The sequence below is a fragment of the Vulpes lagopus genome, chromosome 5, assembly GCF_018345385.1.
Source record: "Vulpes lagopus strain Blue_001 chromosome 5, ASM1834538v1, whole genome shotgun sequence".
In the NCBI taxonomy this organism is placed as follows: Eukaryota; Metazoa; Chordata; class Mammalia; order Carnivora; family Canidae; genus Vulpes; species Vulpes lagopus.
In genome coordinates this window covers 120669593-120696086 of record NC_054828.1, presented here as the reverse complement: position 1 = coordinate 120696086, position 26494 = coordinate 120669593, and the positions used below count along the sequence as shown (strand labels likewise).

The 26494-nt window shown below is 39.6% G+C and overlaps 1 protein-coding gene across 1 annotated transcript in view; it reads left to right on the top strand.

The window, feature by feature from the left end:
* Nucleotides 1-5129: 5129 nt before the first annotated feature.
* Nucleotides 5130-26494, top strand: part of VSNL1 (visinin like 1) — a 102341-nt gene continuing 80976 nt past the window's right edge. Inside the window, exon 1 of the mRNA XM_041757419.1 lies at nucleotides 5130-5422. The gene's annotated coding sequence lies outside the window, so the exon portion shown is untranslated. The remainder of the gene's footprint in view (nucleotides 5423-26494) is intronic.

The following is a 26494-nucleotide window of genomic DNA, read 5'->3' as shown; positions in this document are numbered from 1 at the left end:
GGAGAAACTGAGCCAACTGAAGCAGACCTCTGGAGATATTACTAATACATATGTTGCCTCAGTTCCCTCCTCATCTGTAAGAAAGGTTATAATAGTACCTGTACATAAATAAAGTCATTGTGAAATGGAATATTGCATATAAAGTGCTCAGAACACTGCCTGGCACAAAGTAGGTACTCAATAGGTGTTGGGTAAATGAATGAGGGAGATCAAAAGGAATTCAACCTGCAGCTACCACTGCTAAACACCATTAGTTACTTATGCATTTTTTTTCTTTTTAAAAAATCAATACAACCCACTCTCTTTGAGACTGTAATACAGGTACTAAATCTGTATTCTGGAGGAAAAACAGGAGTCACCAACGATCACTCTCTCTTCCTGTACCTCCTTAGGATGGTCAAATGAACTTTAAAGCGGGAATATAATAAGAACTCTAAAAAATGTGGGAGTCTCACTATTCCTTTCCTCCTTCAAGCAGTAGGTGAAAATATAAACCCAACTGTGAAAATCTTCTGGTAAAGGATGTGAGTTTGTTTTTGTTGGTAGTCTCAGAAGGAGTGAAGAATTCACTATTTTTATTTTTCTTCATATTTTATGCTAACATCCTCTGTCGAGTTTAAGAGTACCATTTAAAATTCAAAGGAACTATATTAAGGAAAATAAAGATTGAATGTAGAAACTAGTTAGTAAGATCTACTTTAAGCAAAAAGGGCTTTTGAAGACCCTTTGGCATCAGATGGTTTTCAAAGTACAGAAGCTCCAGAATATGAATCCATGATTATATTTGGAGTGGCTATTCACACAACTAAAAAAGAGTACAGACTAGCATACAGGACTACCTAAAAAGTCATTGAAGAGAAAAAAAAAGAAATCATATTCAGTGCAATTCTGCTATTATCCTTTCTTTTGTGTGGTGAAAACACATAATAATGATGAAAATTTCCAACCTAAAAGCCCTGCTGGGAATCTATAGGTTAGGCCCAAATGTGGAAGGTAGAATGGAATAACACACTTTATATTCTTGTGGGGGCAGAGCACCTGCATCTGTCTTAACCATTTCTAAGACTCCAAGAAAATTCCAGGAAACTCAAAGCTTTGACAATAATTCATTCAGCAGGTATTTAAGAAACTTTTATTGTGAATTGTTCAATTTCTAAGGGAAACTGGTGACATAGCTAAGAATAATCTTCCAAAATGAATTTAGATTCAGCCATAGATTAGAGATAAATCAGGGGTGCACCGGGAGGAATGGTCAATGGAGTTCATTAACCAACTCTAGGACTGTCAATCCCTCTTCTGCACAGAGGCATGGAACCCACTCCCTAACTGCATGGGATTCACTCCCTCACAGTCTTGCATTTTTCCACTTATTTTAAAAAACATGTAGAAGGAATACAAACGTACAATGAAACACTTTCGGTTAGAAAAATTACTGTATAGTTTTATTCTAGGTAATAACTGCCTGTTGATCTTAGAAAGTTGCTTTATTTCATTGGTCTATCCCCATATTTTTTTAAAGATTATATATCTATATATCTACATCTATATCTATATATATTATTTATTTCGGATGCAGAGACAGAGACATATGCAGAGGGAGAAGCAGGCTTCCTGTGGGGAGCGTGATGTGGGACTAGATCCCAGGACCCTGGGATCATGACCTGAATGAAAGGCAGACGTTCAACCACTGAGCCACCCAGTCATCCCAGTCTATCCCCATATTTTTAAAAATAGGATAAATAAAACAGAATAAACACAATTATTTTATGTAATGCATCTCCTCTGTAAGGATTAATACCCTTAGCTTTCTGAAACAGACACTATACCTAGGTAAGAATACTATCATTAGTCTGCATGAATTTAAATGAGTGTAAATCCATTTTTCCCATTCCTGTCTCTTTTCATTGTCTAAAGCTGACTTTCAAACACTTAATTTTCCTTCCAATTTCCTAAATGCCCCCATGCCTTAAGTTGCACCCTCCTTGGCTCATATGTTTTATACACAGCATGTCTAATAAATAATATTACCATGAGCTCAGAGAAACACAAGTTCAGACCTGTCATCCTCCCTGCGTTTTGTACTTTTACTACCGTTCTCCGTGTTCAACTTGCCCATGTCTCGATTAAGGTGGATGCCCATATTAAAAGAAGTTGTGTACACCTAAAAGGTCGTTCTTGGTTTTATTTTGTTTGTTTGAATCTGGGAAAGAGTGAGGTGGAAGCAAGGCTACCTCGGAAAACAATACAATTTTGGGGGGGGGGTACCCCAAACTCTCTACAGCACCTTCCTCTCCTCCCCACCCACCCCCACCCCCAAATCTCCAGAGTATGAAACCTCACACCGCTTTCCATCCACAGAGCTGGGGACGGGCTTTAAGCGATGGGACTACTGCTACAGCTCAAGGGCATCTGCACTCAGCAGGGTGCGGTATTCCAGTTCCTCCACGCCGGGCGGGCGCAGAGCGCAGCACCAGGCACCTCGGCTCTTCTGAGATCACCAGTGACACCTGCAAATGCCGAAAGAAGGAAACAAACAAACAAACAACAACAACAACAACAAAAAAAAAACCCAGGGGGTTTCCTGCTTTTTAGTGCCTACCATATTCCTCTTTTCAAGTTCATCCTACCATCCTAAAGAGGGGAACTGCTTTCTGTAATTCAAACGATAATATTCCTTTGGTGTCTTTTAGAATTTGCTTCCCTACGGTGATTTCAGGCTGCACATAAAACTCGACCAAAAGGCATCACACACACACACACACACACACACACACACACACACACAAATATATATATATTTATATTATATATATATATTTTATATATATATATATAAAACATTACAGCTTAAGAAAATAAAGTTGCATAATAGCTGGAGATTTAAAAAGAAGATAGCGCCTTAAGGACGCCAAACAGCGCTTCCGTGCAAATAAAACTTAAAAAAAAAATTTACTGTCTGTCCAATTAGACAAAGCTGCTTCACAAAAGCGCAAACATCTAAATTAAATCTCCCCGACAACAGAACACGCTTTAAAGTACCGTGTTCGTTTTTTCCTAAGCACAAGTTAAAAGTAAGTTGTCTAAAAGCGAACAATGCCACGCAAGAGACTGCCGGGGCGCACAACCAGGCACGTCTCTTCTAAGCGGAGGAACAGCTTCGTGACCCTTTGCTGCGGCGGCTGCAGTTGGCAGCGCCGAGCCTGTTCTCCAGAGGGAAACCAGACAGCCCGGCGGAAAAAATGCTTTGGGAGGGGAAGTCGACCAAAGACGAGAAATTACTTTGAAGGCTTTGGAGGCTGGCTCCACGGCCAACCGAGGCGCCTTATGCAGAACCGCCTTTTGCCTCCCCTCCAGCCCAAGCAACGCAAAGGACGGGCCACCAGCCGCGCTGCGCAGTGCGCACTGCGGCCCGGGAGCGCGGGGCTGGCGCCCGCCGGACTCAGCGTGCTCGGCTGCCGCAGCGCGCCCTGCTCCGCGCCGCTCCGCTCCGCGCTCCGGGTTTCCGCGCTCGCCGGCACCGGCGGAGCAGCCCCGCGGGGACGGGACTTCTGCGAGCGGCGTCCCCGGAGTCCCGGGAGCGCTCCCGGCTCCGCGCCACCTTCCCGGGGCGCCCGGCCCGGGAACGCGCGTTCCTGGAGGCTCTGGGCTGCCCAGGTTGGCTGGGAGCGTCCGGCTCGGGCGTCACGACCGGGGGTCCTCACCGAGCACCAGCCTTTTCCAAAGCCAGAGACTGCTGGGGTGGAGTTTCTCCTGGTCTTCGTTTAAGTAGCCTCCAGCGCTTCCAAGCTGGACTCCCGGATCTGGTAGCTAGGAGCGGCGCCCTCCTGGCAACGGGAGATTGGTCAGTGCAGAGCCCTTAGAGCCCTTTGGCCGTGGGAGATGCTCTTGGTGCCCTCAGAACCCAAAGGTTTACTGACACTGCAGTTTTCCTGAACGTGATAGGTGTGTGCAATGGTAAAGGTCTCTCTCTACTTAAGGAGACCCTAGACCTTCACTGTGCCCCCCCGCAACTCCCCTCCCTTGAAAACAGAACTCCAGCCTGAATGTAAATCTCAGGATGGGCTTTTGTTCACTGCATTTGTCCCCCAACAGTGGCTAATAGTAAGTAGTTGGTTAATGCCTAACTGTTGAGTGAACTAATGAATGTGCAAACATAAGCACTTGAGGACACTGATCGGGTTGGGAACATCTGGGAATTCTTGCTTTCCTGGTAGGGAAGCCACCAAACATTTACTGGGCACTACTCCTTGCCAAGTCTTCTAGGCTTTGGCAGGACAGTGGGGAGAAGGGGGGAGGGCGAGCAAACACCGGCATCGTTAATGGACACAAAAGGGGGCTTTATAGTATCGCCTAGTCCAAGCCCTCAGCCCTGTATTCCAAGGATGGTTTGTCCCCCCCCCCCCGCCCCATCCATTCCCCCCACCGAGCATATTCAATATTTATTAACTGCGTAACTGCAGGGACTTGTTAAATGTTTGTTGATGGTTAGCATGATGTGGCCAAGGTCACAGGGGGCAAGACGCCTCGGACCCAGCTCCCTTCAACACACATTTCTCCAGGACGGGACGGTCCTGGGCCCTGGGGTACTAGAAGGCCCGGCTCCCAGTACCCCCAGGTTAAGACCCTCGGATGAAACGGCCCAGGAAGGTGTTCCCCATAACTACTGCCTCACAGTGAGCCAGGCAGAGGTGCTCACAGCTAGCTGGGGGGACGCTTCCAGTCGGGAAAAGGATTTCTGCAGTTTTCTTGTCACCTTACAGCCTGACAAAGGGTGGGCTGAGGGCCCCCCTCTAGGGCTGGGAGCCGTGGGGATGGAGGGCCCCAAGGGTCCCATCTCTGGCCTTCGCCTCCACCATCAGACTCCATAAGGGTGGGGTGTGGCGAGCCCAACTCGCTGTCCCCACCGCCCGTCCAGGTGCAGGCTGCTCCGGGAGCCAGGCTCCCTGTGCCTCGGCACTTTCCTTTTGAGTTTCTGCTAAAATCCGGAGACATGGAATCCACCCGCGGGCACTCCGAGCCCCTCCAACTGAGCATGCGCCAACGCCGGGCTGCTTTTGGTCACCGGCGCCTGAGCTCCCGGAGCTGGGGCTGCGGAGCTGGAGGAGGGAGGAGGAGAAAGGGGAGGGGGTGCCTCGAGAGGCGGCGGCTCGCGCGCCTGCGCATCCCGCTCCAGCGACCCTAGGTTTTCTATGGGATTCCCAATCTGCAGCATAGACTTACCCGAGCTTGTTGCGGCGGCGGCTGGGTTTGCGAGGCGCGATCCAAGAGGGATTTAAGCAGCCTAGAGCTCCAGAGGAAAAAAAAAGAGCGCGAGAGAACCACACAGAGAGACGGCTTAACCGTTTATCTGAATTATACATACATATAAAGAACTGTTGAGTTTTATCATTTTCATTAAGTGACCGTGCGCAGCGCTATAACTGTAAGTGGAAAATGCAATCTTCTTTGCTTTTCTGCATGTGTAGTACAGCCAGTTGTCTGAGAGATGCTTTGGGTATTGTCACATACTTTGCATAGATGCCTCTAACTGCACGGTGACCATTGCTCTGGTTAATGCTGACCATCTGAATGTGTTCTTAGTGGGGGGATCTTTTGGGATAATGGGGGTGGGGGAAGGAGGAGTGTTGATATGCGGCGTGTTTAGGAGATTGTCTTGGGCTAGATTTAAGATAGGTGGAAGAGAGGTGCTTTTTAGTGTAAGTCTATAAATAAGCAGATTGCCTTACTCGGATTTAAGTAGCTAATTGACCGATTGTGAAGTTTTCCGGTTGCTGATAAAACTATTGAGCAGTCAAGTACCAACCTGTCATCCGTGGGGTTGGTGCACCATTTTTCTCACCGTGGAAGAGCAGTGAAGGTGTTTGCTAAGTGAAACTGAGTAGACGAGATGCGGTGTGGAAAGCAGGGTTGGTTTCCAAGCGGGATGTTAGTGTTTAGAGCCACGGAGCGAGGCGCAAAAGAAGCTCTTTTCTTAGGATTGAGAAATGAGCAGAAATTTTTTCGGTTTTGATTTTTCGTCATGATGGTGAATGGGCAAAAAAAAAAAAAAAAAAAAAAAAGGGAAAGATGCTCAACCACATAGTCAGCCGTCTGTTTTGAACAGAGTCTGAGTCTCAGAGCCTCTGAATGGGAACTGTCAGACCCAAACTAGTTACCTGCCTTTGCATCCCGTATTCACATTCTGGAATGCAGGTTAGAGAAATGTAAGCCCAGATGTGTTACATTTGGTAGCCTTTCTTTAAAGGAGAAAAGGTCGTTTTGTGTTTTGAGTTAAAATGGGTTGTTCCTTGCCCAGAAATTGAAGCAGGGTCTTTGCAAGGTCAAACCCCCTATGGAAACCCGGGGGGCACTGGTGAATCACGGTGAGGGTCGGAGGAGATGGTGAGGCTCCGTGCAAGTGCTCAGCACCGCACGGATCAGTGTGCCCTGTGAGATGCGAGAGTGGGAATCCATTTTTCTAGAGTTGTGCTCCTGCCCATATTTTGGAGACTAAAATGAAATGGAAATGCTAGTGGGTGTAGAAAACACAAGTGGATACTATCTGTGTGTCACAATCCCACTCAAAGACAAGAGGAGCGAAGGAGTTGTATTCCTACATATTAATTTTTAAAAAATTCAAGGAATTTCAGGTTGAGACAAAAATAAAACTTACGAAACATATTTTATCTCCACTATGATCTAAACTGCTTACGTGTGTTGAGAAGGGGAGATGGTTCTGCATCATTGAATACTTCACCCATAAGTGCACTCTCATTAAGCTTGGGTGTTTAATAACTCCAGAAAATGCTGCACTGAAGCAGTTGGCAGAATGGCATGAAGCAGGCAGACAAGAGAAGAATGTGGCCAGTGTGAGCTGGATTTCCATGAAAAAGCAGATTCAATTTCTGTAGTGACATAAATTTTCCTTAAAATAAGGCAGATCATTATAGGACCCCTTGGCCCTTTAGTCGGTCCAACTATTTCGAACCCCTCAAAGGAATTTACAATTTACAAAGGATCAATTCTGAAAATAAAATATTCCAGACTATATCTAACCTTGGAAACCCAAAGTGTAAATGACTGTTCTTCCTTCCTTACTCCAGGGCTCAAGGATCAATGTCTTGTCATAATTGAGCCATACTCCCCATCATCACTGAGAGTTGGAATCTGCTTCATGAATGGTGCAGATGTTTTACACTGCATTGATAAATGGGCAGTGCAGGAAGAATGGGGAATCTCAGAGATGCTTAGTATCAGATACCCTGGCTCCTAGGCTGACAGAGAGAGTCACATCAGGCAGAGACCTTCAAAAGCATCTAGCCCAAACCCCTTGTGTTACAGATGAGGAAACTGAGGCCCAGAACTACAGAGCTGGGGAAAAGTCAATTAACTTCTAGTCTATGGAAATAAACAGAGTGATGTGGAGTGGTAATGTCCCCTTTCTCTCTACACGTTTATCATCCTCAGTGACATTGCTAAAGTCTTCAAATAAACAATTGTCTGGTCCCCAGCACATCTTTCAAGAGAGTCCCAAGGATTCCTTTTCACACTGTATCATTTCTCCTTTCTTGGAAGGTCTCTTTCTATCTCTTTTCTATTGCCCCTCACCTCCAATATACCCACCTTATTCAATGTTTAACCTGGTCTTCCTGGCCTCCTCTGCATCTCAGTTAATTTCTTTGGAATCCTTGGAATTTTATTTTATTTTATTCTTTCTGAGAAAGAACTGTCACACCACTCAAAGCTCCTGTTTGAGGTCTGTTCAGGCCCCTCTCCATCTCCTCTCCGCCCAAATCCTTCAGGGATTCCAGCCTTTGGAGACACTGCAGGCGCCGTCCTCACTCTTCTACCCAGCTTGCATCTTCCCAAACTGCTGCAGCTGCAGGACCTGGGACCTGGCGTGGTGAGGCAGCTGCAGTGTCAACACACAATGGGTTTTGCCAACCCTCCTCTGGCTCCTAGAAGGCAGAACCCAAATCCAAGATGCTTAACTGTCCCCAGCCTTCATGGAAATCCTCCAGATGCAGCCACCTGCAGAGAAGGGGAGGGGTGGGGGGCAGGAAGACTGAAGGAAGAATGCTGGAGTGGCTCAGCCTGAAGTGGGCGCTCCAGAGGACAGCAGTGCAGCTTGCAAAGCCTTTAGGGCTTGGAAAGCACTTGCACAGCTGCCTCCTCTGTCTTGCTGCACTGGGACTGCAAAGCAAGCAATCATATCAACCTACCTGGGCCTTCTTCTCTTTCCTTCTTTGTATTTTCTCTTTTCCTCTCACTCGATTTTTCTATTTCTCTCTCATTTTTTTCTCCCACATGCCCATACAGTAAAGCTCTAGGCCTTTTAAAGATAATCCAGACCCTCCTGTGCTTCTTTGGAAAAATGTAATCTCCTGGGTCCTCAGAAAGATAACCACGATCACCACAGATGTCCCCTTTGGGGAAATGCCAGGAATTTTTACCTGCAAGAAGCTGAGGCATTAGGGAAGGCTTGAGGAAGACAGTCTGAGTTTCTTTCTCATTTGAAAGATGAGTTAAATACACTTGGAAGTTTTTTGTTGTTGTTTTTTTTTTTTTTAAAGATTTTATTTACTTATTCATGAGAGACACAGTGAGAGAGAGGCAGAGGGAGAAGCAGGCTCCACTCAGGGAGCCTGATGCAGGAATCGATCCCGGGTCTTCAGGATCACACCCTGGGCCGAATGCAGCACTAAATCACTGAGCCACCGGGGCTGCCCTCTCTTGGAAGTTTTTAAGGAAGAATGGGGGTGAGTTCCTCAACATATGAAAAAAAAATAACAATTTTTAAAAATTTTTATTTGTTTTAAGTAATCTCTACTTCCATTGTGGGGCTTGAACTCATGACCCTGAGATCTAGACCCTGAGGTCAAGAGTAGGCATGCTCTGCATGCTCTGCAGACTGAGCCAGCCAGGGGCCCCACTGATTAACAATTTAATTTAACCCTTCCCTTCATGGTAAGCCATTGCTAAGTTGGGTTGAGCTCTGTCTTGGAGAGTGTCTGTCCCTAATAAACGTCACCTGGTCTTTACTATCCCATTCTGAAAACAGTCATGCCCAGGTTATTCTGAACACCAGGTAGCCTTTGCAGAGACTTGTAGCTGCTAAGTGCCCTGCTTTCATTTGCTATGCTGTGAATCTCTTCTGGAATAGGATAGCATAATTAGAAATGTTGTCCTGTGCAAGCTGCAGATTTTCTGTTGGGGTTGCATATAGGTATGGATTCCAAACGTTACTGAGGAGCTCCTTGGGGAGTTTCATAAAATGATTGTATATGTCAATTTCAAAGAAGTGATATCCTAATTCATGAGAACAACGTCTTCTCATGTCATTCTAAAGGTCTTTTTCTTTGTATTGAGTCGTATCTATTCTCCTTCAATTAGTAAATATTTAGGAAAATTGGAAAGTCATTCTTAAAGAAGGGTCACATTCCGTTTAATCTAGGTTGAAATTGACAATGTCCAACTCAGTTACATTTGTAACTGATATAAAAGTATTAATTTTCCTAAAGTATTAAATGGTACACAATTAAGGTAATAAATGATTGATATTTCTACCATCCCAGTGGTTAATTCACATAAGTAATAGAGTATATGAACGGGATGGGATCCGTATAAATTACTTAATCCATCCCTCCAATACATAAAAAGTGTAGTATATCAAGGAACATTTTCATCTTAAAGGCATATCTACAATATGAAAGCACAGTCCACAAGGGCAAAGATTTCAATGACCTTTTTCATATTTCCACAATATTTGCTCAATGTCTCTTATAGTAGATATTTTGTAACAGATGTCAATTTAATATTTATTCTAAGAATCTGTTGTAGGCACCTTGGTAATTATACCAAGAAATTAAAATTTGACTAAAAATATGCACAATTGATGTTGTTTTCAATATTTGTTACTGAAAGGAAAAGCTGGACTAAAGATTATTACATAATTTATTCTCACTACAAATATAAAAGGCCTATAATAATACCTTTAAGAGTCATTTTAATCCATGAATATTTTTGTTTATCTCTCTTTTTTTAAGGTTTATTTATTTATTTTTTAGAGAGAGAAAGCACGTGAGAGGGGAGACGGGCAGAGGGAGAGAGAGAGAATCCCCCCTAAATAAATAAATAAATAAATAAATATCCCAACCAGACTCCCCACTGAGTGTGGAGCTCAATGTTGGGGCTCGATCTCATGATCCATGGGACCATGACCTCAGCTGAAACCACAAGTCGGATGCCCAACCTACTGAGCCACCCAGGCACTCCTCCTTTTATCTCTTAATAAGTCAAATATAAGTTATTTTTCCTTACTTACAAGAATTGATATTAACAAGTCAAAGAAGGAATCTAAACCCAGACTATGGTAGTTATGTGTACCACTTAGATCATGTGTCTCTTGAGCTATGGAATTATTTTAGCATATTCATACTGTGAAGAGACCACAACAGTGCATGCCTCATTTACAGTTTGTTTCTAAAGATAATTTATGCTCTCTTAAGCAAGTCAAAATAGTTTGAGTTGCTCCCAGCCTGGTTCATTGAGAACTTCACAAATGGGTATCCTGGGGGTGCTTCAGAAACTACTTAATGAATGAAGCAGAAATGGAATAGCAAATTACTCAAGAATCCTCACAGAGGTTTGACATTTTAATAATAAGGTGCCTGTGAATACATTAAAGAGATGTTCTATACCCTTACTAGCTAACTTAAAGCGTGCAAGTTCGGTAGTTCATCATGATTCTTATGCTTTCTCTGGATTTCTCCACTACCTTATTTCACTGTGCTTCTAACACAGATGACCTGCTGTGAAACCACCAACTATTTACTTTTTTAAGACAATGCACTGCATTTATAACCATTTGTTGGATTATTTTCAGGTGAAAAATCTATTGCCTTTAGTTCTAAATTACACTAGACTTGGAGCACTCTCATTCACCAAGTGGCCTTCGAGCTCAATATATCTGATATAATAATTGCTGAACTTTTTATAGAAAGTAGGGATCTCTTAATTAAAAAGATTTCATTTTTATGAAGTATCACTCATAAAAGGCAAAGTGCTAACATGTCAGTTAAATTCACTTGCAGTTATTACAGATCTATATTCTGTTTTTCTTTATTCTTGCTCATGTGGTGATTTATCTGAAAATGGAAATCTGTCCGTTTAAATTTTTTTTCCTCTCCTTTGTTTAGATTTTGTTTGTTATATCATAAGCTCTGAAAGACAACTTTTGAGGAGCTGAATGCAAATAGATTTTTCCAAATTATTAACATGTTAAAAGTGCTTTGGAGCCAGGGTGGATTTTTTTCTAATGCAAACAACTAGACCCTAATATTTCTGTTGCTTCATGTTTTATTGCAATTGAAGATTTCTTAAAATAGTAGACTCTGGTGCTACAGGAATCCCTGGATTTTATATTTTGTGTTGGTTTTATTAATTTGTGGTTAGTGCATTTATTTCTGATTTCTTGAAACCCAATCTTAAATTATGAGTGAAATGGCTCATGAAGCATTATCAACAAGGTTGACGTACTTCTTGATATATTTTATTTTAATCTAATAGTGCTGTACAAATCTGACTTCCAGATAACAACTTCTGTTTGATGGAATCCTTTGCAATTGATGTTATGAGTTAATAGAAGACCATCAATTTTGTCTATTCCAGAAGTTCAAGTGTTTTTGAAATTCATACTGAAGTATTTGATGTTTGTTTTCTTGGTAATATGGAAAACTTTATGAAAAATAAAAAAGAGATTGTGAAATAAGTTTTAATTCTATATAAATTTTTAGCTTTTTTTTAAAAAATGTTTATAAAGGTATTCTTTCCTTAGAGAGATGAAAGCCATCCATTTAATCTTTACTAATTTTTTAGCTTGTGAATGGGAGAATTCCTCAGCCCTCCCCAAGGTTTTAACTGGCTCAAAAGAAGGTGTGATAGGAAATGTAAACAAGAATTTTCAAGCTAGATACACTTAGATGAAAAAAAAAGAAAAAGAAAAAAAAGCCAATTCAACAGGTTATTAGTTCAATGACCTTGAATAAGTGGTTCAAACTCTTAGCCTCAGGGTCCATTTAAAATAGTAATTCATAGGACCCTTGAACAGAAACTGAAAGACTACATATGTAAAGATATAATGCTTCACTTGTGAAAATGCTGTAAATGTGATAGTTATTATTATTATCATTCCTTTCATCAGAAATCAAGAGTTCTGAAACCACGTTAGTCTCTGAATTGTAGTAGAACCTACATTCATTGCGGAACCTCTAAGAGCGGAATTGAGCTATTAAAAGCAGTGAACACTGAACAGTGCATAGCCTGGCTTGTAAAACAAGTGTCTATGGAGTAAATGTGTCAAGCACTGTGTAGTCACTGTGGAATCAACATTAAATGAGATACAATCCCAGCCTTCAAGGAATTTATGCCCAATGAGGAAGACAAATCAATGCAATTCACCAAGTCAAGTGAAATAGAAAGGTGGCATGGATGCATAGAAAAGAGAATTTCTGGAAGAAACGCCTGCACAGAGACCTCAAACTTACCATTTTTCTCATTCTTTCTTTCAGTGTACCTCCTTTCCATTATACCTTTTCATTCCTGTCATCCCCCTGCCATGTAATAGCATATAATTGGGCCCAACAGAATATGAAACCAAGAACATATTTTTAAGTTTGTTTCCTTATTGAATACATTTTAAAGCCATATATTATTTTTCAAGGTACACCAGTTTCCCCTTATCTGTGGCTTCGCTCTGCAGTTTGTTACCCCTAGTGAACCCAGGTCCAGAAGCCAGTCATCCTCCTGATGAGTCCTCAGAAGGTCAACAGTAGCCTAATGCTAAGTCATCTGCCCATATCACTCACCCTACTTCATCTCCTCACACAGGAATTTTGTCAACTTCCATCATCACAAGAAGAGGAAGGGTCAGTATAGTACAATAAGATCTTTTGAGAGAGAGAGGGAGATGACATTCCCATAATTTTTACAATAATATATTGTAACTATTCTATTATTAGTTATGGTTGTTAACCTCTTACTATGCTTAATTGGTAAATCAAACTTTAGCATAGGTAGGTATGTATGTACAAGAGAAACCATAGTATGTATAGGGTCCAGTCCTGTATGCAGTTGCAGGCATTCATTGCTGGTCTCGGAACGTCTTTTGGGGATGAGGAGGCACTACTATAGCTCAATAATATGGTCCTGGTCTCCCACTCAAGTCTCTAGCAAGTCACTAGACTTGAACAAAACCATTTTAAGAGCCCTGCCTTTTGATTTAAATATCATACTATTAGGCTTCTATCCTTTGATATCTTCCAAAAAACTAATTTCTAATGCACTCCCCTCATCTCCCTTATAATTCCAACTAATTTCATGATTTATCTTTCAAGGCGTATCTGTGGGAGGACTTTTACATGATCTATTTTTTCATTCTTTTCTCCCGGGCTTTTATGATAAGGAAAGTATCTCTCCCAATTCTTCTTTACTACTGAGCTGAAAACTTGGTTCCAGCCCCTCTGCATACACATACGCACACATACAAATCCAAAATGGTCTGTCTTTAGTTCTTCTAAGAGCCATTCTTCTTCTCCTTAGCCTTTTTCTCTCTTCTCTCTGTATTTCCTGCTTCATTTAGTAGGGAATTTCAAGTGTATGTCTAATCTGTGGTTAAAAGGGATCATCCTTTTCTCCCTTCAAAATCTGAAAGTTGCACATACATTCTGAGGCTTTTTTGTGTAGTAGGAGTCTTGGATGATTCATAGAACTGGGTAGGACTTTTAATCTTAATTAACTTGGGGGGCTCATTTTCTCACTTGTGAAATGGAAATAATATATTTGCTTTATAGGGATGTATATATGTGTATATACAGATATGCATACATACACACATATATATACAGACCACCTAAAAGAGCTTAGCACAGAATAAATAATTCTTCCACTCCGGACCTCCACTTTTCCTCCTGCCAGTCTCCTCAGTTTGCATTTCACCGTTTCTCCTAGTCTCCTGCTCTGTGCTCTGCTCTTTCTAAGCATATTTGTTCTAATTTGCAGGTAGTTAAATAATAACTGATTCCCACATATCCCAGGGAGCATGGTGAGTATGGCCCTAGAAAAAGTATACTAACTGAGTCAGCATCCTAGCTTAGACCTGTGTTCTGCATCTGTTTGGGAAATTTCTTCCATTTATTTCAGACATGCCTCCTGCTGAGGTTCCCAAAGCTTCTAATGACTAACGTTCAATTGATGAACAATCCTACTCACACCAATGATTTATGGTGCGCTTCTTAAATAATGTCAGAGGCCGTCTGACAGTGTCTAATTGCCTTCTACCCTTTCTTTATCCTCTTTCCTTCGCCTTTTCCTCCGAGGTGTCTAGAGTACCTGTGACACATTCCCCTGATACCCTTACTTCCCTCCTTTGTCGGGTCTTATATTTCACTTCATCTGTTGTCCATCAAATAAATGTCCATCAAATAATACCCAATAAATGGCAGAAAGAGAAGACTTAGTGGTGCACATGATAAATATTGCAGAATACGTTTGAATGAGGATTAGCCTATAAGATAGTAGCCTTCATCTGTTGAGTGTCTGTAGAAGTGTATACTAATGCCCATTGGTTAAGAGCAGAGAATGGCTCTCAAAACAGGGTTGAGAGAGCAATGCACATGCATACATACATAATACATACATACATACATACATGATGGATTCAATAAGTCCAATGTACTGTCATAGATCATTTCACATTTTTAAGCAAAATATTTAAGATCAAATAGATTAAAACATATCAGTACTTATGAGATGTATTAAAAGCAAGGCCTGCTGAAATTTTGCTCATTCTCTCTCTTTTTTAAGATTTTATTTATTTATTCATGAAAGACACAGAGGGAGGTAGAGACATAGGCGGAGGGAGAAACAGGCTCCCTGAGGGGAGCCTGATGTGGGAATCAATCCCAGGACCCCAGGGTCATGCCTTTACCTGAAGGCAAATGCTCAAACACTGAGCCACCCAGGCACTCCAAGTTTGCTCATTCTCAAAGTGGTGGAGTTGAAAGGGAGGGTGGTTTAAATTTCCTAGTAAGGACATTTTAAACTTTGTTTCTTTAAAGAAATATTTCCAAGGCACTGATAATTATTTATTGCCCCTCAAAAAGTTTCATGGAAACTTTTTTTTGAGGGAAATGATGCTTCCTACATCCCACTCTTAGATATTCCTAGTGCACCTGCGTATTGATAGAAGTCTGAGTGTTCCTCTTATAGAGACCCCAGAGCTGTTTAGCTTTGCTTGACCTTGTTTCCAGTGTTTGCTCAGGGAACTTATGTTAAATTATGCTTGTTACCATCTCATTGTTTTCTGAAGAACCCAGTTGGAAAAGCTGCTCCAGAAGGACATGAGTGGGACTACATAATGGAAAGGCCCATAAAACCAGGAGACGTGGGATCCCTGGGTGGTGCAGCGGTTCGGCGCCTGCCTTTGGCCCAGGGCGCGATCCTGGAGACCCGGGATCGAATCCCACGTCGGACTCCCGGTGCATGGAGCCTGCTTCTCCCTTTGCCTGTGTCTCTGCCTCTCTCTCTCTCTCTCTCTGTGACTATCATAAATAAATAAAAAAAAAAAAAAAAAAAAAAAAACAGGAGACGTTAGATGTCTCAGGTATGCAGTAGTCATCATTAATGTGGAGTCCTGGAAAAATTACCTCAACTTTTCTGAGTTTTCATTTCTTCGTGTGAAAATAAATACGAGTCTCAGTTTCTAAGGGTATAAAATACAAGTTCTAAATAACATAGTTTATACCGTATGATGCTCAGGTGCTTTACAACTCCTCACAGTTAATCCAGTAAGGAAGGGAAAAGAGGAAGAGATGCTTTTTGAGGTACCCAGTGCTTGGAAACATGCATGACACATACCATATTTCTGTGTGAGTGGCTCTGCCAAGTTCCCTGCTTTACTTGTGTATTATCTCACTCATTTTCACAGCACTCCAGTGACATAGCTCTACTTTAGACCAAGAAATTGATACGGGGATTGGGGAATTTACCTAAAGCCATGAGTGATGGCTCTAAGATCCAAAAGAGATCTCTGCTCTTTCTACCTACTTCACCCTGTTGCTTTTATATTCACTATGTTGCTTTTATATGAGGTACTGTCTCTCCATTTCATCAATTCATTCATTCCTTTTTTAAAAAAGATTTTATTTATTCATGAGAGACACACAGAGACAGGCAGAGACACAGGCAGAGGGAAAAGCAGGCTCCACTAAGGGAACCCAACACGGGACTTGATCTCCAGGATCATGCCCTGGGCTGAAGGCAGTGCTAAACCGCTGAGCCACCGGGCTGCCCAATTCATTCATTCTTTTAACAAATACCTATTGCATATCTTTCATTTGCCTAGTATTTGATATATAGGGTGAAACTAAAATAACCATAATCTCTGCCCTCATATCTAAAGAAACATATATTAAACAATCACAAAATAGCATAAAATTACAAATAATACTGAGTGTAATGGAAGAAAAATGCATGATGCTATAAGAATATGTGACAGGAAGATCTATTTTGAGCTGTTTGAAGTAATAGATTCCAGGGAAATCCAGTGAGGTCTAGATTTCTAACTCAGCCCCCAAGGGATTGCTACTAAGATGTGTTTATAGTTGCTGGGCTTTGGGAAGGAGATGACTGCTACATTTCTCTTTGAGAACAGATGAGTGGGCCTTGTTTCCAGGTTTTAGCATCTCCCCACTTTATCTGTGACTCACAAGGCCCCCAATAATAGTTACATCAATAGAGCTTTTGATGGAAGTACCTTTCCAAGAGAACCATGCTATGATGTGTAGTTCACTAGGACAGTTTCCAATATCAAGAAATCTCTAAGCACCTGTGTTTCAGGTCTTCCCAAACCCTTGACTACTTTCATGTGATATACACACATGGATCTTTAAACATGCTTAAGTGCTTCTAAAATTCCATTAAGATAAATGTGGTTTTAATTTATTCAACAAGTGTTTATTGAACACTTACTATGTACCCTGAGGATGCAAGACATTGTGCCCTCTCAGTACTCACATTCCAGCAGTGGAGACCTATAACTGATAGTCTGATAAGAATAATCATGAGATGAGCATAGAGAACTGTGGGAGCACTTCTGGAATACACAGAACCCAACCTCCATATGGTGAAGGATGGAGATGGGCTAATTTCAGGGATGCCAAGAGTAAGAATTCATTAGACAACAAGCAAGGGGAACAGGGATGCCATTATTGATAGAGGGAGCAGGAACTAATACTGATACTGGCAGGAAAACACTTTCAAATTCATGTGTCTAACATAATGTTTCAAAAGGCTAGAGAATCTTGATCAAATAAGATTAGCAAGATGTTATGAAAAGAAATATGGATTTGGTAATCAGGCTGTGTCACAAATTATTCTGAGTTATATGAATCATTTTATCTATGACATTTAGATAATGATACGTACATGACAGTATTATCCTAGTGATTAAATTATAAATATCATCACATAGTTATCATTTGATGGACTTTAGAGATTAGTGGTAATGATGTTTATAATAAAATCAATAATACTACATATGATTAAGTTATATTGACTCAATTAATGCATGTATTCATCTGATGTGCACAACCCATGCTAAGAATTATTCTTAAGATTTTGTTTATTTATTTGAGAGAGAGCATGAGTGGGGAGTGGGGCAGAGGAAGAAGCAGACTCCCCACTGAGTGGGGAGACCAATGTGGGGCACGATCCTAGGACCCTGAGATCATGACTGAGCTAAAGTCAGATGCTTAACCAACTGAGCCACCCAGGAACCCCCTTGCTAAGAAATTTTGTTGTCCCCATTATAGAGATGAGGAAATGGAGACTTAGAAACAGCAAATGACAAGCCCACAGTCACATAACCAATAAGTGGTTGTCTGTTTCAGACAGTCTTACTCTAAAGCTCTTTTCCTGATTGCTCCCCGCTGTCTTTTTGCAGTAGTCAATTCACAGCTATTATTAATTATCATTAATATTATTATGATAATGATTTTAAATTCAAAGTTCTTGAGACTATAATCGGAATTCTGATATCAAATATCCATTATGCTCTGTTTCTTTTCCATTTTGTTTTTGAGCCAGAGTTTACAGATTATCTTTAAGATACTTATATTTATACTTTTGTTGTTATATCTTAAAATTTACTTTAGAGTGAGAATTAGATCCAGCTTAGAATGATAAAAAATCCTAAATAACGATGGCTTAAATAAAAGAACTTATTTCTCACCCATATAAATAAATACAGAGGTAAGCAGTTCAAGGCTGATAAGGAGCTTCACAAAATTCTCAGGCCCCAGACCCCTTCTACCTTTTACCTCTGTCCTTCTTAAGGCATGTGGCTTCCACCTCATGATCCAAGATGGTTGCAGCCTCTATCAATAATCACGCCTGGGATAAACCTCATTGGGTACGATACTGCCACTGAGCAAAGCTTGCAGCCTCTATCAATTAGAAGAGCCCTTCCCTTTCAAGGACACTTCCTTACATCATATCCAAAATTGGCATACATGCCATTGACCAGAATTTAGTCACAGTTAGCAAAACTTTTGTTAAAAATAAGGGTTTTATCACTAAGGAAAAAGGAGAAAATGAATCATAGAGCAAACTGGAAACTAGGTATAACAAAATTTTAAAGTTATAATAAATATTTTAATGTAGATTGTCAAGTTGTTCTTTATATTATAAAAAATCAGCACAAAAATGATAGTGTTTTAAATTCATGTCTAAGTCACCAAGACTTTTACAAAGAACAATTTCCCAAGGACCAAAAAATCTTTATATTCTTGCCTGGGCTTTGCTTTTAGCTTTTCATCTCGATCAAATCACTTTCTCTTGGTGGACATTAGTTTTCTTACAGGTAGAATGTGTATGATTAGCCTAGAATGTCTCTAACATCCTTCTAGCTCCATCTTCTAATACTGAATCTCATAGGCAAATCTCATGCATTTTCAGAACTTTAAAGTCATATAAGTGTTGTACAGCAAAAATCTAGCAATGAATCAGTTCCTAAGGAACAGATACAGACTTGTGTCCATATATTTATACCTTGCCTTGTCTTGGAAAAAAATAAATACTTCTATTGTTTTTTATCTGTGTAAAAGCAATATGATAAGAAAATGAAATAAGCTGGATAAACATTGGAAAAGAGATTAAATTATTATTTTTTGATGACCATATATAGAGAAAATTGGAAGACTCAAGTAAAAATGAAAAATAGTAAATATTTGATAAAGATTTTTGATATGAGATAAATTACAAAAGCAAATAGCCTTTTCTTTGTCTATCAAAAAACGTTCCGAAATGAAAAGTGGAAAAAAAAATATTCTATATGCAATAGCAACCGAAATGATAAAATATTTGAGATTGAAAGTTATAAGAAAGGCAAAAGTGCCTTGTGAAGCATAACTAAAAAGTCCTAATAAAGAACAGAAAATATGACAACAAATGAAAAGGCAACATGAGCACATCATATGTATGTAATATATAATAATTATAGTGCCATGGGATTTTTTTATTGGAGGCATCATTTAAGTTGTTTCCCCTGGTTTTAAAATTTATCTGGAACACTGCATTCTCAAAAGTGAATAGTCATGAGAAGTATTAAAAAGAATAGTCAGAGTAGGCTTGCATTACTAGATGTTAGAACATACAAACATTGTAATCAAATTAATATGGCATAGACATAGGAGTAACATAGATCAGTGGAGCAAAATAGAAAATCTACAAAGATATCTCATTTTTATGAAATTTCATAAATTACTAACAAGGGTGCCATTTTAACTTAGTGGGAAGAGGGCAGTTTCTTTAATAAATGCACTAACACAACTGATTATCTACTTAGAAATAAACAAACCTGGATCCCTATCTCACACTATATAAAATGTATTCCAAATATACTAAAGATTGGCATTTTTAAAAGGTTTAGAAGAAAATCCAGATGTTTTTGTAACCTAGGTGTAGTGGGAAATAAGCAATCAAGAAACTATAAGAGAGTAGGCATATTTGATTACATAAAATATGTCATTATGTTAAAACCTGTCATTAACATGAACCATGCAGTATATTATAATAAACTTTAGAAGACAAGTTTCTGTATCCCCTGGACCATAATTGCCGGGGTCATAGCTGAGATTCAGATTAAAACATACCAGTACAATGGCATATGGATCGCTACAAGAAGTATAGTTTATGTACTCAGAAAGGTTGGATGTGAAAGAGCGAATTTGTTTTCAATATATTTCTGAGGTTGTCTCTTTGGGGCTCCAAAGTTACTTCTGTGAACAAATGACAGTTAATCCAGCTCAACAAATATTAACTGATAAATCCAGTTTAACAAACTTTGAGGGCTTATTATGTGCCACTCCCTGTCCTGGAAAAATTTAGAAGCAAAAAGGTAGACTCTCTCATGGAGTTTATGGTACGGAAAGGCAGGATAAACAGGTGGTTAAAAACTGATGGGCCTGAAACAAAGGGAAGATTATGCTCCTATGGGCATGCAGAGCGAAGAGAGTTAGTCCAAGGAATCCAGGACAGAGCCAAAGTGAGATTTATGCTGGGTCCTAAGTAGGGGTGGAAGTCAGCCAGATGAAGAGAAGCACAGAAAGAGAGCTCCCAGCACAGGTAATAGCATGTACAAAGAGCTGGATTTGATAGTAAACCTGGTGAGAAACTGAAGAATGGCATTAGATGAAGCTGCAGAAATAGTAGCAAGCAGCCAGGTTCCAGGTTGTGATGAATCTTACAAGGAATATAAAGGATTTTTTTTTTCTGCATCCTAAGAGCAGTGAGAAGCTATTGAAAAATTTAAAAAGGAAATGACTTGATCAGACTTGAGTTGTCAAATGATCTTCCTGGAGAATGAATTAGGGAGACCAGTTTGGAGGGAGTTGTAGTCATCCAGGAGAGAGGTGATAGGTGATATTGGCTTGTTCTAAAGTGGTGCAGCTGGGATCCAGAGACTGCACAGATTTGTGAGATATTTAGGAGGTAGATCATACAGGAGTGTGAGGCCAGGAGCAGAACTCCTGTGTCTGTGAGCAACTGGGTCTGATAACTGTACAATTCTTCAGACAGAAAATCTATGCCAAGCATATATTCTTTTTTGTGGTACTTAAGAATGCAGCCTGGTTAAAAAAAAAAAAAAAAGAGAGAATGCAGCCTGGAAGTTAATCAAGAAAAGGGCACTCCCTTTACCTTACTCTAAATAGGTACACTCATCAGAATAAAACATGTGAGTCCCACCAAACACTCTCAACCAGCCAGCAGGCCCTGTAATATTCTCAGCCTGTGGAATTACTTTTGGAGTCTATTATGTTTCAGTTCAAATCTATTGAAGTTTTCTTCAGTCTACAATTTGTATTAGGTGTTCTTGATCTTTTCCACCACTACTTTAAACTTATAGGACTTCTCTGCAGTGCCAGCGACTTTTTCAGGCTCCCAAAGTTAGTAAGTGTAATTTCATTATAGCTATTCTGAATCCAGCAATGTTTAAAATTCGCATTTAAAGTTTACATTATTAAAAAAAAATAAAAAATAAAAAATAAAGTTTACATTATTAATAGCAATACCATTGACACACATTTGAAAAATAATGCAATGACATGTGAAAGATACACTACTCAGTTTCCAAGGCCCGTTTCCTATGTATTCACAGACCCTTTTAAATAATTGAATCAATTCTCCACCTCCAGACTTCACTCTAGCAATCCATAGACCAAATTTTATCTTTAAGATGATCATAGTTTTTTATTTCAAATAAAAAAACAAAGCTAATGTTAACATAGTCTCTTTAAGACTTGTGCATTCCTTAGAAATTGAAGAATGAATTTTTGCTTCCCAATGATGGCATTTAGACAGGACCTGGGGATTATATAAACAGACATAAGGCTTAGAACCTAGAGTCAGTCCCCAGTGAGGGCATACATTGCATTAAAGCAGTTTTATCTTCCTCTGAATAGTATTTTACAAAGAAGGCTTATTTTAAGGATAAACATCAGAACTAGACCCACAGAGCCATCAGGAACCAGCATAACTCTAGGGATTTGCCACTGCCTCCTTTTCTTGATCTGTGGGATCCAAGATGTTCCTCTCTCTATACATAGCATCTCAGCTTCTCTCTCTGCGGTTTAGCTCTGCATTCAATATTGATGAAGGATCCGATACCATCTCTCTCGCATTCCAAATCTCTGAAAGAGCAAGTCTGATTACTTTTATCTCTATTTGTAATCCCTTTCCACCATCCAGCTTCATCAGCTGACCTGGGCTATGCCTCTCTTGGATCAGTGACCCAGCTTTGATTGGGTATGTTTAGGCCATCGCTAACTAAAAATAGCTTAGTTATACTTTCCTGAATAGGAAGTTTGGATAGGGCCACTGCCAGCTAAAAGAAAAGATGGGGATCCCTGGGTGGCTCGGTGGTTCAGTGCTGCCTTCCACCCAGGGCATGATCCTGGAGACCCCAGATCGAGTCCCACGTCAGGCTCCCTGCATGGAGCCTGCTTCTCCCTCTGCCTGTGTCTCTGCCTCTCTCTCTCTCTGTGTCTCTCATGAATAAATAAATAAAATCTTAAAGAAAAAAATATGGGACATATTAATAACTGATATGTCCTATACCTTGGGCAAGGAATAACTAGGAAGATGAGATGAAGGGAGAAGGTAAGTATTTCATAACAAAAATAATTCAGGCACCTTACATACAGGTATTACACAATATATTATCTTCAGAGCAAAACTGGGGAATATTACAGTAGAGAGACATAAAAATCATTCTCCTAAAAAAAAAAAAAAATCATTCTCCTAATACTCAAAGTTAATTATTGTGATTATTTGGCGTATTTCTTTCTAGCCTCTTTTTTGTATGCTATTTTCTTACACAGTTGTGATATACTAAGTATTCCTTTTTTTTTTTTAATTAATTTTTATTGGTGTTCAATTTACCAACATACAGAAAAACACCCAGTGCTCATCCCATTAAGTGTCCACCTCAGTGCCCGTCACCCATTCCCCTCCAACACCCGCCCTCCTCCCCTAAGTATTCCTTTTTAAAACCAATTCATTTAATTACATCAAGTGTTTTTCCAGAGTCATGCTCTCCTCTGTTTTCTTTTATCTACTCTTCTTTTTTTGCTTCAGAAAGAATTTCCGTTAGGTCTAGAAAATGTATCTAATACAGTAGAATTTTTAAAAATGAATTAGAAAAGAGAGATTTCAAAAGAGGAAAACGATTTTCCTCAGATTTGCTCTATCACACACTGCTGGTTGTTAAATAGAATTTTTCTTATGTGGTTTGGCAGTCTCCACTGTATCTTCTTTGAGTCTCTCTGACCTAAAATACACTTACAGAGCCTATAAGCTGAAAGAAACTCTATAGTTGGCCAAAGATGTTGTTCCGTTTTGGCAAAGAAATGCATATTTATCATTAAGTGGACTTGATTACACCATCTCATGAGGTTGTTCAGAGAGGCCTTTAAGAAATTATTCCAATATTCATGCTTGGGATCTTGGAGAAACAACAACAGCAACTACAAGACATTACATACTCATTTTATGTGTTCTAGTACAATGGCAAGAAACCAGGTGACTCAAAGAGTCACTGTCATGCCAAATTGGAGTCTCCCAGAACCTCTCCAGATGCCTTGCAAATGTTGTTAGACAATTGTATCTAAATATGCCTATTCAGGATAAAAATTGAAATTGTATTAAATTATTTTTAAAAACACTTGCTGAACGCCCACATGGTGTAGGCATAGATGAGCAAGACAGGGTCCCTCTCTCCCAAGTGTTCCAAGAGTCTAGTGGAGCCATGCAAGTAGACAAGAAATTGCAATGTACTAAAAGTGCCTTGATGTAGCTAGAGCAGTCAGTGGATGGTGCAGAGGATATATGTATCTCTATATTTATTGCAGCACTGATCAGAGAACTATTTTTCCCTAAACTGGAAATGGGCTGCTTTAAATAAGTAAAATTCTTGAAGGATGACATAATTTTCTCTTCAGTGTTCTGCTACGTTTCCTTTAAAATGAACCTGACTACTCTTTATGATCAAAACTGGAGAAAGACATCATTATCCAAAATCATAAATGGTGCCCAAGCCATTTGATTCACTAATCTTCAGTGATGTTTTAAAGTATTTCAGAAGAAATCAGAATTAGAGAGAAATATGAATTACAAATGCTCTAGAAAAAAAGTATCCATTTTTTATTGTGAAAAATTTCAATACCTTAAAGTTCAGATAGTAATATAATAAGTATCCACTATCCTACTACCTAGAATTCACAAATATTAATGTGTTCCCATATTTTGAGATTCTTTTCATGTCTCTTCTCAGTTCCACTCAGCTCTCCTTTTCCTTGGAAACCTTCTCTTGAACTTGGCATGCATTTTCTTCACGAACATGTTTATTCTTTTTACTAAATACAAATGTCTCCATAGTATCATTTGGACTCTTTGATATTTAAGGAGGTGACATCATACTGTATGTGTTATTCTCTGATTTGTCCTCAAAAAACTTTAGTTCACAATTTTTATTCATATAATATCACTTATTCATTTTAACTACTCTACAGAACCTCGTCACATGACTCTACCTCAAATTACTTATCCATTCCCTATTTGATGATCATTTAGGTTGCTATGACTTTTTTTTAATGTTTGCTATTACAAACCTGCAGTGTATATCTTTTTCACATATCCCCTTGGATATTTGTGTGAGTTTCTCTAGAGTTTATATGTTGAAATAGAATTGCTAGATTATGTTCCATAGGCACCTTCTGCTGTATTAGATATTGCCAAATTGTCCTCCGAGAAGATGTACCAGTTAATATCTCAGCAGTAATATATTAGAAAGAGTTCCTATTTCTCTACAACTTTGGAAACACTCGGTATCAGCATATTTTTAAAAATATTTTTATCAAATTGATTGGAAAACATTATCCTTTGTAATTTTCCATTTCTTGACTCTTTATTAGCCATGTGGATTTTCTTCTCTATAAATTATCCATTCTTATGCTCTACCTGTCGTTTAATAGGACTGCTTATATTTTTCTCATTTATTATTTGAAATATTTTATATATTCAGAATACAAATCCTTTGTAATGCACATTGCAGTTATCTTCTCCTTGCCTGTTATTATTCAACCTTATTCATGGTTAATTTTGTCTTTAAAACAGTTTTTAATTTTGAGGTAATCATGTTTATCAATCTGTTACCATGATTTGTGCATATCGTATTAGTTTGGGTTTTAATCCATCCGAATAAATTTTTCTGATCAGTATGAGGCTGGTATCTAATTTTATTTTTGCTCAAATTTTTGAGCCCATAACTGACAATTTTCCTTAAGTTCCTGGGATAAAGAATATTAACAATTCAAGGGTCTTGATGCCTATTACCAAAGATGCTATTTTTTTCCTTTCTAGTTATTAACAATTAATATTCTAGAAACTTGAGATATTGAGTATAAAGTTGAAATACCTTTAAACTTTCATTTCTTTTTGCTTCCTTACTCATAGTCAAAGATAAGGATATCAATAGAGTGACACTTAGGAGGACCTTTGAGAGAATTGCCATAAATATTCTTTCTTTTGGGAATGTTTGAGGAGGGAGCTTTTCTGCTCAGTCTCAGATACCTGGCACAATGAAGGGATACACCTTAAAATCTTGGCAGATCTATAAAGTGAGTGTCCCTCAGGGGCACCCGCCTGGGTGGCTCTGTTGGTTAAGCGTCTGCCTTCAATTGAGGTCATGATACTGGGGTTCTGGGATCCAGCCCTGAGTGGGGCTCTCTGTTCACTCTCCTTTTCCCTTTGCCCCACGCTCTGCTCATGCTCATTCTCTCTTGCACTCTCTCTCTCTAGAAAAATAATAAATAAAATGAGCATGCCTCTTCCATATAATTTTCCTCATGAAATACAGTGAAATGATTGCCTTCCTCACTTTCTCTTCACTCCCCTCATCAGCAGACCAGGTGTGTTTCTTAAGGAGACACTTTCCACAAAGAAACATAGCTTTTTAGTTTTTCCTTTGTTTTTTAATCACATAAGGGAGATCCTACGTGCATGTGGAAGAATGAATATCAACAAAACAGCACTGAGATATAGATGCTTGGGAGAATCACAGCTGAGCTGAGTGATTTATTCCTACACAACAGCCCTACACCAAGGATGTCTGTCTTACATGTTCCGGTCCGTAACAGAATACTCAAACTTTGTGTTTTTTTTTTAATAAATTAATTTTTATTGGTGTTCAATTTACCAACATACAGAAAAACACCCAGTGCTCATCCCGTCAAGTGTCCCCCTCAGTGCCCGTCACCCATTCCCCCCCACCCCCCGCCCTCCTCCCCTTCCACCACCCCTAGTTCGTTTCCCAGAGTTAGGAGTCTTTATGTTCTGTCTCCCTTCCTGATATTTCCCACACATTTCTTCTCCCTTCCCTTATATTCCCTTTCACTATTAT